Source organism: Pinus tabuliformis, chromosome 2_1 (genome assembly GCF_031772625.1).
Source record: "Pinus tabuliformis cultivar Carrire ecotype Pingquan chromosome 2_1, CPIR1, whole genome shotgun sequence".
NCBI classification, from domain to species: Eukaryota; Viridiplantae; Streptophyta; class Pinopsida; order Pinales; family Pinaceae; genus Pinus; species Pinus tabuliformis.
In genome coordinates, this window is record NC_142299.1 from 335,734,228 (window position 1) to 335,747,373 (window position 13,146).

Genomic DNA, 13,146 nt, shown 5'->3' on the forward strand with positions numbered 1-13,146 from the left:
AATGACAACTTTATTCTTAATCTCATTACAACAAAAACAAATTCAACCCTAACTAGTTGGGATCTAACAAATCAAGAATTTCATGTAGTAAACTAAACTTATATGGTAGATCCCAATTATTTGAAATGAAAACTTTATTCTTGATTTTATTACAACAAGAGTACATACATATTTCCTTATCTAAGACAAACTTTGAACACATTCCGAGATTTCATAGAAATATAATGATACGATTTACTTGTAGGACATGAGAAGCTATCTAGTCTAGCACCCGTCATTGGACAATAGTGTTATTGAGACACCATATCATGGCATTAGAATCATGTAGATAGATAGTGTTATAGAGATACCTTGCAATACCTATTCAACACTACCTTTAAGATTCAAATTCATCAATTGATTTACTTTAGTAGTAAATTCTCTTGGGATTTCATTAAGTACAACCCGACAAAAGCCATTTATGATAGTTGTCGCTGCCTTCTCTAGATCTATCCCCCTCTCGAAATAGAATAACTGATATTCCCCAATTTTTGAGGTACTTGCTTCATGTTCAACATGGGCTATTGGGTTCTTCACATGGAAAAGGTTGCACTTATTAGATGTATAATGGAAACAAGCATGCAATTCAAGGTTGCTCCTAAAGTCTCTTGGGAAAATTATAAAACACCATCTACTTAAAACACGATATATGGTAGCAACAAAAACCTACCCAAAATCCCACTTAAGAATTCAAAATGTTGCAAATAGGAGATTTCTTAAACAATATCAACTATTAAATTGCATAATCAAACTAAAATAGACAAATCTTTAAAATGTTGAAAAGTGTGAAAAAAATGAAGTTGGAATATTATAGTTATGCCACAGTAGATAAAGTTATGTGAAATGTAAGTTCTATACGGTAGATATAGTTATGCGAAATGTAAGTTCTATCTAAAACATGTAAATGTAACTTCTATAGCTACATGAAATGTAACTTCTATATAAAAAAATGGAGTTGGAATATTATAGTTACGTCAGGGTAGATATAGCTACGTGAAATGTAACTTCTATATAACATTCTAAATATCCTTTTTCAGTCATTTAAGAGACTAACATTTTTTTATCTTCGGTTAATAACTTAATACTCCACCAAAAATAGCATTGAATTGGTTCTTCACCAACCAAGGGGAAATTTTAAACCAGTGTGAAAATGCTTACTCATTCCCCTGCCATATTTTTGATATTTTATTTGTGTGCGGATTTAAGCTAGTGTAATGTAACTTCTACATATTTGACAATTTAAATGTAAAAAATTACCCAGATTGAAGTTATACAATTAACATATGCACAATAAGATACAATATGCATGAGTTATAAGTAATATGATGTTTACATGTTATATCAAGACAATTTTTTTCTCATATCATTAACTCTTATCTTATAGTTGGTGATGTATATAGCCTTTAAAATTATGAGCCATCCTTGTCATATCTTATATTTAATGATGGATATAGCTTTTAAAAACATCAACCTTGTTTATTATTTTATATTGTACGGTCAATTTAAATGGAAGTGCTCATAATTTTATTCAATATTGTCTTGTACAACTGGAAATAAAATGATGTGGGGGTGGTGTTTCTAGTGATTTTCAAACTTGTTCAAATTACCTAAATTTAGCCTTTTTAAAATAAACAGGGGTGGTGTTTCTAGTGATTTTCAAACTTGTTTTAATTACCTAAATTTAGCCTATTTAAAGTAAATAGTTACACTAACCATCTTATCTTCAAGTCAATAACTTTGCTTGAGGGTATCTTCATGCCATCAACCATCTCTGAACATTGTGAAATATTAGTAGTATCTTGCACTAAATAGACAATGTTGGCATATAATCTTTATTGTGTTTTTTGCTCCGTGTCACAATTTTTTTGATATTTTATGATTCTTGGTTTTGATTTCCATGCTAATACTGGATTCATCATGCCTGCTAGGATTTTTAGTGTGCACACATCATATTTCTCACTTCTAATTGTATAAAAAATAGAGAGTGTGCACAATGACATGTAGTGACATGTGGGTGTCTATTTTACTCAATGATATGCTTGATTTTTTAACCCATTCCAATCCTACCACAATGAAATTAAGAAATACAAGGACATAAGAAGGACTATCAATAAATGAAATTAGAGACTTTAGAATGCAACTCAAATTGTACTTGAATGTAATGATAAGTATTTGTAGCTATCTGGTCACCAATGAGCATCGAATCACACTGTGAAAAAATCCTTGCATTATGAGAATTTGGTTGCACCTGCACTAATCCTCTGTAGTAGTTCCTTGACTTGCCTATAGGTATAATTTTAGAAACAATCTTACTCCTGCAATTCTTCCCTATATGGATCATCTTTGTCCCTATCTATTGATAGTTATTTTTCAAGGAAACAAAATAGAACTCTCCAATTGCATCATCGCCTTTCAAAACAATGCTTGAGTATTTCTAGGTGATTTTTGAACCAGTCTCTACTCAGGTCCACGAAATCCTTGATTTGTCTCCATTGCACAAACCTCTTTTCGTAATAAAATTATAAATCCCACATCTACATTCCTCCTCCCTGACATTTAAATTCCTTACAGTAGAAAAATTTATCATTTCTCCCTTGGTGCAATAACAATCCACTATTGTGGCATGGAGATGATTGGTGTCATAAAATGATGCAGTGCATCCTTAAATATATGATACAGAACTCCTCTCACCTCACAGAACTCCTCTCATCTACAACAACAAGGGTCCTCTCAAACTGTCTGGTGTCCATCTCATTCATCCTGAAATGAGTGGATATCTCCATGGGTGACAAAGTGTGCTTGGGGATTTAATATAAGGAGTTATCACTAAAAAAAAAAAAATACAATGAAGCATAATAGTTATTAGTAGGAGGAACAAAACTGCCAAGCTACTTCCTAACTATATCAAGATACTCTCGAATTACCTATTATATTGAACAAAATATAACCTTAACTGCCTATAGAGTCTACCTATGCATGGTAGCAATGAAAACACTGCCAAAAACAACATCTACAACAATGTTCGTCAACTCCTCTTCTAGTCAAGAGCATGCCCAACTTTTCAAAAGTATCAAGTAGGTCAGGGTCCAGCTCATCCAAGCTCCTCTTCTTCTTCTACTCTCTTTGTTTAGGTTTAGAATAATAGCAAAGGTCTTGGAAATTTATGGGTGGGAGTTCTTCCATTTTTAATCATTGTCTGTAAGAATTGAGTCTAAATTTCAAAAGCAATTGAGGTTCCTTTTTTTAGGTGAAATTAACCTAAGCTTTGGAGAGTTGTAAGGTTTAATGCATCTAAGTATATTATACTTAAAATATAGTAACATGGTTTAAAATTGTAGGCATTGAGATCAAAATCTAAGGATGAAACAAAAAAGATTTTATGTTCATGATTACAAGGAATTTTAATTTCATGTAACAAAGTTTGAGGAAGGTCTAGTATTTGCATCCTACCAGAAAATTTGCTTGCATCACTTGAGCCCTTTGAATTTGGACATTGTAGATTCCATTACACAAACAATCAACCACTAAAAAAAGGTGAAAAGAAAAAATAAAATTTCATGCATTCTGACCCTAGAAAAGTTAGGGAGGAGTGAACTGATATGTACAATAAGGACATGAAAAATGCTTACTTTTCCATTGTCTTTTGATGAATTGTTGGCCACAATCAAGATCTTCATTATCATAATCATTAAACCCTTTGTACAATAAGGACATGCAAAATTCTTACTTGTGCATTGTCTTTTGATGAATTGTTGGCCGCAATCAAGATCTGCATTATCATGATCATTAAACCCTCAACTCTAGATGAAATTTATGCTTTGATCATATAAACCCTTGAAATTGTTTACCCATAAGAACAAAAATCATCTTTAGTAAAAAGGAAGAACTCTCCAGAGTCCAAATTCATACCCATGTACAAATGGCCAAAATCTCCATGCCCAATGACCTTGCCCTTCCTCCATCTAATTGTTGATGCTCTCCTAAGGTGTTTCCCATGAAAACTCCATTTATGGTTCGAATACCATGAAATCCATAGATCAAGTTGATGGTCTTCCTTTCCACGAATCCATAGATCAGGGTGATGGTCTTCCTTTCCATGCATATATGAAAAAGGCGGAGACAGTGCTACAATGTGATGTTGTAATCTGTGAATATTTTATTTGAACCTAGCACTAAATTGGAAATGAAAAAGAAAAGAAATATTTACAATGGAAAAAATAAAAGAAATATTTATAATATAAAATAAAATATATAAATTTCAATTGGGTTAAATGATTTATTTTTAATAAGAATTTGTTATTTTTGCGTAAAATGCTAAATTAAAAAGAAGAAGAAGAAGTTAAAAATGATATTGGGATGAGTGTAAACATTTAAATATGGCCTCAATTAATAATAAAAAGTTAAATTAATAAAAACAATAAAATTCAATTTGTTTTATTTTTATTTTTTTATTAACTTGTGAATAGGATTTGTTACAATACCATGGTTTATCAATACTATAAGTCCAAAAACCATAACTTATTTCACAACCAAGATATTTTATAACAATATGACAAGATTCTTAACTATGGATATTCACCCGAACATTATGGTAGATATTATTAACTTGTAAGAGATAGTCTTTGTTACAATACCATGGATTATCAATACCACATGCCTAGAAAACATAAATTATTTCACAATCAAAATATTTGGTAACAATATGACAAGATTCTTAACCATGGATATTCACCCCCACATTACGGTAGATATTATTAACTTGTAAAAAATAGCCTTTGTTACAATACCATGGATTATCAATACCACATGCCCAAAAAACATAAATTATTTCACAATCAAAATATTTTATGATTCTTAACCATGGATATTCACCCCCACGTTACGGTAGATATTATTAACTTGTAAAATATAGTCTTTGTTACAATACCATGGATTATTAATACCACATGCCCAAAAACATAAATTATTTCACAATCAAAATATTTTATAACAATATGACAAGATTGTTAACCATGGATATTAACTTGTAAATCGGCTTTGTTACAATACCATGGGCCAATACCATGGCTTATCAATACCACATGCCAAAAAACCATAACTTATTTCATAGTAAAAATATTTTATTTTAATTTAATTTTACAACATTTTTTTAATTGAATCTAAAAGGGAAAATGTTACAATTTGAGATATATCTAAACCCTCTATCCTCACGACTACTAAAAATATTCCCATAGAAATTAAATTAAGGTTTTAATAAAATTAAGCTAAGATGGATCTATGTCAATTATATATATATATATATAAAGAAGATCCAAAATATAGGTTTAATATTTTACAGCGAATTAAGTTTTTTTAATTTAGATCATTTCTTAAACATAATACAATGTGATCAAATATAAGAGAGGGTTGGGGAGGGGGCATAGAGAGAGGGAGGGAGATAGTGAAAAAGTTGGAGGGCAGAGAAACAAAGAGAAAGAGAGAGTGATGGGGTGGGGTTGGGGGGGGAGAGAGTGACATGGGAGAGAGAGAGAGAGAGAGAGAGAGAGAGAGAGTTGGAGTGGGAAAGAGAGGGAGGAAAGAACAAAGACATAGAGACATAGAGGTGGAGAGAGGTGAAGAGAGTGAGGAGTGAGAAGGGAGAGATGGAGAGATAGTGAGGGAGAGATGGAGAGATAGTGAGGGAGAGAGGAGAGGAGGGAAGAGAAAGAAGAGGAGAGGATAGAGATAGGGAGAGAGATGGAGACATAGATATGAAGAAGGACAAGGATGGGGGAGATAGTAATAGAGTTGGACGGAAGAGATAGAGAGAGAGGGAGAGTGATTTGGGGGGAGAGATAAAGGGAGGTGGGAGATAATGGATAGAGAGTAAAGAAGATAGAGATGAGGAGAGAGATGGAATTGGAGGGGGCAAGAGAGGGAGGGAACAAGAAAAACATAGAGGGAGAAAGGTGGAGAGAGAGGGGGTGACAAGGGAGTCATGGAGAGAAAATGAGGGAGAGAGGAGAGTGGGAGGGAATAGAGATAAGGATATAGATAGAGAGGGAGAGAAGGGGAAGAGAGAGATAGACAGAGAAGGGGAAGAGAGGGAGAGAGAGTGTGTATGTTTCGGGGCTAAGATAGAGAGAGGGAATAACGAAGAGACACAAATACAAATATAGATACTATATAGTATTATATAACCAACCTAGATCCATATTAACCCTATAACTATCGAGTACTGAGAGGGATCCAATCTCTCGAGGTGTAAACATTTCCTCAAGTTTTGCACTAGAAAAAAAAAATTGCACATCGAGAGATTGGATCTCTCTCGGCGCTTGATAGATCCGGGGTTAACATGGATCTAGGTCGGTTAATATGAAATTAAAGTAGTTTTTATTTGATATTATAGTCTTAAAAATTAAAATTGCTCTTCAAATTAATTTCAAATTGGAACTAGATCCAATTAGATTCAATGAATAGATTTTTTTAAAATACATAAAATATTTTTTTTTATTAAAAATATATATTTTTAAAATTACAAATTATTAGAGATAAATAATGCAAAGTTGGCTCACCTATACACCATGTGAGGATGAAGAAGTGTTTAAGGAAGGATAACCTTTCAACCAATCTTTAACAGCCTTTCAATCCCCTATCACTTGTAAGTTTAGATTGCTTGACACAATTAAGATGACTAACATAAAAAGCTAATTCATATTATTGTAGTACTTGTTAGGTAGTTGTATTTTTGTTCTTAGAGTAAATTAGTCATTCATGTTAGTCATTTTTAGTTGTATTAATTATTAGCTAGTCACATATTTTAACCCGCGACTAAATTAGTGATTTATGTTAGTCGTTTTTAGTTTGGTCACTTAAGATTTCTCATTTTTGGTATTATTTCATTTGGAAAAGTTGTGGTGACTAACTTTTTTATTCACCTAGTCACTAATTTCTCATTTTCTACTAGTGACATAATACATAGCACTGAATCATATAAATAAGGAGAGCACACATTTAACACAACATTTAACTTTCCATCACAGCCCATACAACTACCGCACAATAAGAAAACAAGATTGTAGTCTTCGCATACCAGATTATACAGACAGTTCCACTCTAGAGTTGAACAAAAGAGGTTTGATTCAACATCGTATTGAGACCATGACCTTATCATCCTCAACACGACAACATATTTACCTCAACTCGGCTAACTCTAAATTCAAGTAAAGTGACAAAGGGGCAAAGAATAATGGCCAATGTCAAGGAAAGAAATGAGGACAGTGACAGGAGTTACAGCACAAAAAGGCTAATTTTGGGGTTGGATCTGATACCATGTCAGGCTAGGAGGTAACTCCACAATGCGATTTGTGTCTATTCATTAAGATTGCTCATGGATATATACAATGAGGGAGAGACTCTTGGGCTTCACCTCCCATGACTCTTCATATTCCTATTCTCCATTATTTACTATTTACATTATTTACGTATATTCACCTAATCCCAATGATTAGGTGTCAATGGTTTGTAAAATTTAATATTTAACATTAAAAATTTAATTTCGACTCAATATATTTGTAAAAATAAAATCAACATAAATCAAATTTTGTTTTGCATGAAAGATTAGTCCCTCCAACTCAAGTTAGAAATTGTGCTTTAGGAAAAATTGCATAAATATTTATAACTTACAATGGTCAATGCTAAATTAATAGTGGTTGATAGAGAAATCATCCTATAGTCTTGCTCTCGCAATAAATAATAAATTGAAATGTGAAGTGGATAAGTAAATTTCTTGCTTGGGAAAAGAACTTGCATAAATTTTGGTGGGAAGTAACCACGAGCAACTCTACACATTTAGAGTTTTACTCCTACATAAGTGTAGAGGAAAAAATAAATAATGGTGGGAAGTAACTCTGGTAAGTATATTTATTTACATTTTAGTCCCATGAATTTTTTATGCAAATACTTGCTTAAATTATGGTTGGAAGTAATTGATGGCAATTATGTTATTTACTTGAGTATAAGCTATTTTCAAGGATTTCATTTTCGGGTGGTTTTCCTGCAAATATTAAGAATAAAAATAAAAAATTGTTAGGATATTTGGACACATAGGAAATAATTAAGTATAACTTGGTCTAGTGTATAGTTAGGTAAAGTGTGTTTCTTTAGTATGTACTTTTTGTAACTTACAATCCAACAGTCATTATATGTTCTAGACATGAAGTGATCCGACGATTCATTCTCTCCTCGATATTACCGACACTTGATCCGTGGCTTAACACCCGATTGGTCCATGATCTCTATTTAAAGAGCATGGAGGGTAATTTGTTAGGTGATCGTTCATGAGAGAAGCTTATGTAAATTTTCTTTCTTTTACATTAATAAATTGCCTGAAGTGGTCGTGTTGGCTCAAACCATGGATTTTTTCCCTCTTTGAGAGTTTTAACCACGTCAAGAATATTGGTGTATTGATCTGTGATTTGTTTGTGAGTGGTGTCCTTTGGTGTTCTATCTAAGGAACTTACCTTGCAAATTACTGCATGCTTAATGGATATCTAAAAATCATGCATGAATATTGCAACAATATCCACAAATTATGGAGGAAAATATGTAAGGTAATTATCCACACAACATTATATTGAGCAAAGACCGCTATAAGAACTTCAAGTTATGGTCCAACCAAATGTTTGAAAGTTAGTTTTTTTAATAATATTGAAAAATAAATATTTATTTTTCAAGTCAAACATTATAATTTGCATTGGTCAATGCTAAACTTAGTGATCAACATAAAAATGGATTGTTAGAGTTGTGCCCTGGCAAGGACTCATAATGATTTCATAACCATATTTAAATTTAATTAATAAGCACATAAAAAATTAATACTTACAATATAATGAGATTCCTAACAATGGGTATTCACCCCCACTTTACCATGGATATTATTAACTTGTAAATAGGTTTTGTTACAATACCCAATTTCATGGCTTAGCAATACCACATTCCCAAAAACCATAACTCATTTCACAATAAAAAATTAAAATGTAAAATATATAAGACCTTACATATAACATTGATTACATAGTGACAATTCTCGATCATATGGAGAGAGAGACAGAAAGAGAGGAATTAAGAGAGAGGAAGGGAGGGAGGGAAGGAGAGGGAGGGAGAGGGATATGCATTTGTAGGGAAGAGATCGGGAGGCAAGAACAAATCCATAGAGAGATAGAGGTAGAGAGAGGGGGTGACAAGGGAAAGATGGAGAGAGCATGAGGGAGAGAAGTGAGGAGGGAAGAGATAGAGAGGGAAAGAAGGTGAAGAGAGAGAGGAAGACATAAAGATGGAGGGGAAAGAGAAGGGGAGAGAGAAGGAGAGAGGGAGGTAGATAGTGATAGAGTTGGAGGGTAGAGAGAGAGAGAGATGGGGTGGAGAGACAGAGGGAGGTGGGACAGAAAGAGAGAGAGAGAGGACTTGAGAGAGGGAAGGATAGAGGGAAGTGAGAAAGATATGGATTTGGATGGGGGGAGAGAGAGGGAAGAATAAATACATAGAGAGATAGAGGTGGTGAGAGACAAATTCACATGGAAGAGATGGAGAGAGAGTGAGAGAGAGAGAGGAGTGAAGGAGAGAGAGAGAGAGGCAGAGGGGGGAGGAGATAGAGGGAGGTGGGAGAGAAAGGGAGAGAGATGAAGGAAAGGGGAGAGGAATTGAGAGAGAGAAGGAGAGAGAGAGAGATGGAGTTGGAGAGGGAGAGAGAGGGAGGGAAGAAGAAAGACGTAAAGGGAGAAAGGTGGAAAGAGAGAGAGAGGGTGAAAAGGGATAGATGGAGAGAGAGTGAGGAAGAGAGGAGAGCGGGAGGGAAGATAGAGAGAGAAGGAGAAAGAGAGGGAGAGAGAGAGAAGGGGAACAGAGATAGGTATGGAACACAAATTGATGATTGCTATCTCATCAACTTACAGTGATGTTACAGGAGGAACAACAAATCATTGCTCTCACAACAAACTACAGTGTTGTTACAGGAGGAACAAAAAATCATTTCTCTCATAGCAAACTACATTGTTATTACAGGAGGAACATAAAATCATTGCTCTCATAGCAAAGTAAAATTTTGTTACATAAGGAATAGAAAATCATTGCTCTAACAACAAACTACAGTGTTGTTACAGGAGGAACAACACATAGTTTTTTTCCAACCACGTAGTCTGTAAAAACACAATTTACATATCCCTTCGTAACTCCCCAACCAAGGATCATTTTGGAAAATAGCTTACAAGTTACCAAATAGACCCTGTTCTACACAAAACCCAGATGCCAAAATTTCAAATTTCGCCTTCCTTTGATCAAACATTGACCAACAAATTTGATGATGGTTTTCCTTTACAAATTTTCTTTCTTTTGATGGCTTGACACAGAGTGCTCTGTATTCTTGAATCTGTAATGTAAATGACTCTTTTCAATACACAATCTTGGATGCAAAAGTACTAGATTAAAATATTAACTAAAATATGATTCTCCAGGTTCTCACTTAAATGTAAATAATAAAGAAAATACAGTGCAGGAATTCCTCATTCAACGCAGCAATTTAAAGACCAAATCAATTTCAATCTCCAGATATTAATATTATGGGTCATAAACCTCACAAACACATATGCCCAAAAATTTCTCTTATGTGATTTTTACCAAAAGACTTTACTTAAAACAAATGCAAATAACTGTCTCACACGCACTTATAGATTCGATTTGCTAATACAAAAAGTCACTGGTCTAATAAATGTTGTTTAATTTGTAGTATACCTAGGGGGGATAGTATGGGGTACAGAGGGAGGTACCCAAGGGAATAATGTAATAATGGGATGAGCCATAGTAATAAATAAGGTGGTTAACCCATATAAAGCTCTGATACCACTTGTTATAGATCTGACATGCAAATATATGAAAATAGAGATAAACCTAAGAAATAATATGAAATGCTTCTTTATTGATCAAACCCTTAAGGTAGGGCAACACCATATATTCACTCCTCAAGGAAGGAGAACACTCCACAAGCCATATGCCTATTCATACAATAATCCTTGACATCTCTCAATGGGGAGTCTCTAGCCTCTATATAGGCCTCATAGATACAATATCATGGGTGATTACCACGGTTCCCTCAATACCATGTATCTAGTACCATGGGCTTATTACATTATTGCTAACTACTTGTCGTCCCTTACATGATACGGGTTAACCACCTTATTTATTACTATGGCCCATCCCATTATTACATTATTCCCTTGGGTACCTCCCTCTGTACCCCATACTATCCCCCCTAGTTATACTACACAATTAACTTCAATCTCACACCAAAACTTCCAGCACCCAAAAATGTTTGTCCTCTCTCTCAAAAACTAAAAACAATTGTCCAAGAAATGAGTTCATGGATGTGAACCAATTTCCCTTAGCCCTAACTAACTACTATCTATAAAATCATTTTTTTAACTAGACATTCCTAACTAATCTTAACTAAATATCAAAAACTTTTCACAAATAAACTTCAAATGTTCTAGCCTTGAAATGTGATGAATCCATCACATTGCTAGGCTTTATAACTTATCATTTTTATGCGCTCGGCCTAATGCACCTACATCAGACTCCCCAAGAAAGAAAATTTTATGAGCTCCTGCTCATAAAATATTCTATAGAATGACCTACTTTCTGTAGTGTTGCTTCATCCATCTAAGTAGAATCCTCCATCGAAGAGTCTTTCCACTACATAAGATAATCCAAGTATTCATTCCTTCTGGTCTTCTTGGCAACACGTGTACCAAAATCTATTCGGCCTCTAAACGCTTTGCCATAGGTATTTGCTTCAGCCACTGTTGTTACTTTCCTTCATCCTGATCAAGATTCCCAGAAGTTTGATCCACATCACCAACTGTGTAGGGATACAAATGTAGGTTTTAACCCTATACATAAATTACCTGCGTACGAATTCTAAAACACAGAAAATAAACAATGCGAGAGCATAACACATAAAACACATATACACGGAGATTTTCCCCTGGATCCCAAAACTGGGACTACTAGCTTGATTTTTTCATTATGTTCCTTTAAATGTTACAATAAATATTTATACATGCCAAAGCATCCAATTTTGTGGACCAAAAACCATCGCGTCCAAAACCATGGAACAAAAATCATCACGTCTAAAACCATGTGTGAAAATGATGCACAAAACCATAGGTAAGTCTGCCCAACCTAACATAGGGTCCAAAACCAAAATTTTTTGGGGTGTTGCCCCAGACCCCATGGAGTGGGGTTACCTGCACCCCTCAAACCCCATGTGACCCCTCACCTCCCCCCCTCCCCCCCCCCAGTACGCAATCGGCACAACGAAGGGGGGGCTTCACCCCCCTTCTAACCCCCCGGTTAACTACGTCGGCTAGTCGTGTAAAGAATATAACACAACCCAACATTCTCCCACTTGTTGTTTTCTTTCCATAGGGGGCCACAAGAGAGCTTAGTCATTTATCCAGCCCTGCAATGCCCATTGTTTCTCTACACCAAGAGAACTTCTCAGAGCTCACATATTTTTTCAATGCATCTGCAGTATTCTTCAAAGTGTCCACCTTTACTAGCAACACCTTTTTGTCTTCTATCATATCCCTCACGAACTGATATTGAAGATCAATGTGCTTTGTCTTTGAATGATATGCAAGGTTCTTTGCCAAGAAAATTTCACTTTGACTGTCATAGTCTATCCTTATAGCTCCCTGTACTAACCCCATACTTGAACACAATCTCTGCAACCAAACTGCTTCCTTACTTGCATGAGTGGCTGCCATGTATTCTGCCTCTGTAGTTGATAGTGCCACTACAGATTGTTTCTTACTCATCCAACTGACTGCACCTCCAAATAGGTTAAACTCATACCCACTTGTAGATATTCTCTGATCCATATCTCCAACCTAGTCTGCATCAATGAAGCCACAAATATCCAACAGTCTATCCAATCCTGGTCTTCCTTGGTAGCACAAACCATAATCACTAGTGCCACGCAAATACCTAAAAACCTGCTTCACTGCTATCCAGTGCTCCTTCCCTGGTTTTGACATAAACCTACTCAATACTCCCACTGCATGTGAAATGTCT

The 13,146-nt window shown here is 34.7% G+C and overlaps 1 pseudogene; it reads right to left on the reverse strand.

The window, feature by feature from the left end:
• Positions 1-360: 360 nt before the first annotated feature.
• The window catches only part of LOC149200202 (iron-sulfur cluster assembly SufBD family protein ABCI8, chloroplastic pseudogene), a 71,200-nt pseudogene continuing 58,414 nt past the window's right edge, over positions 361-13,146 (reverse strand).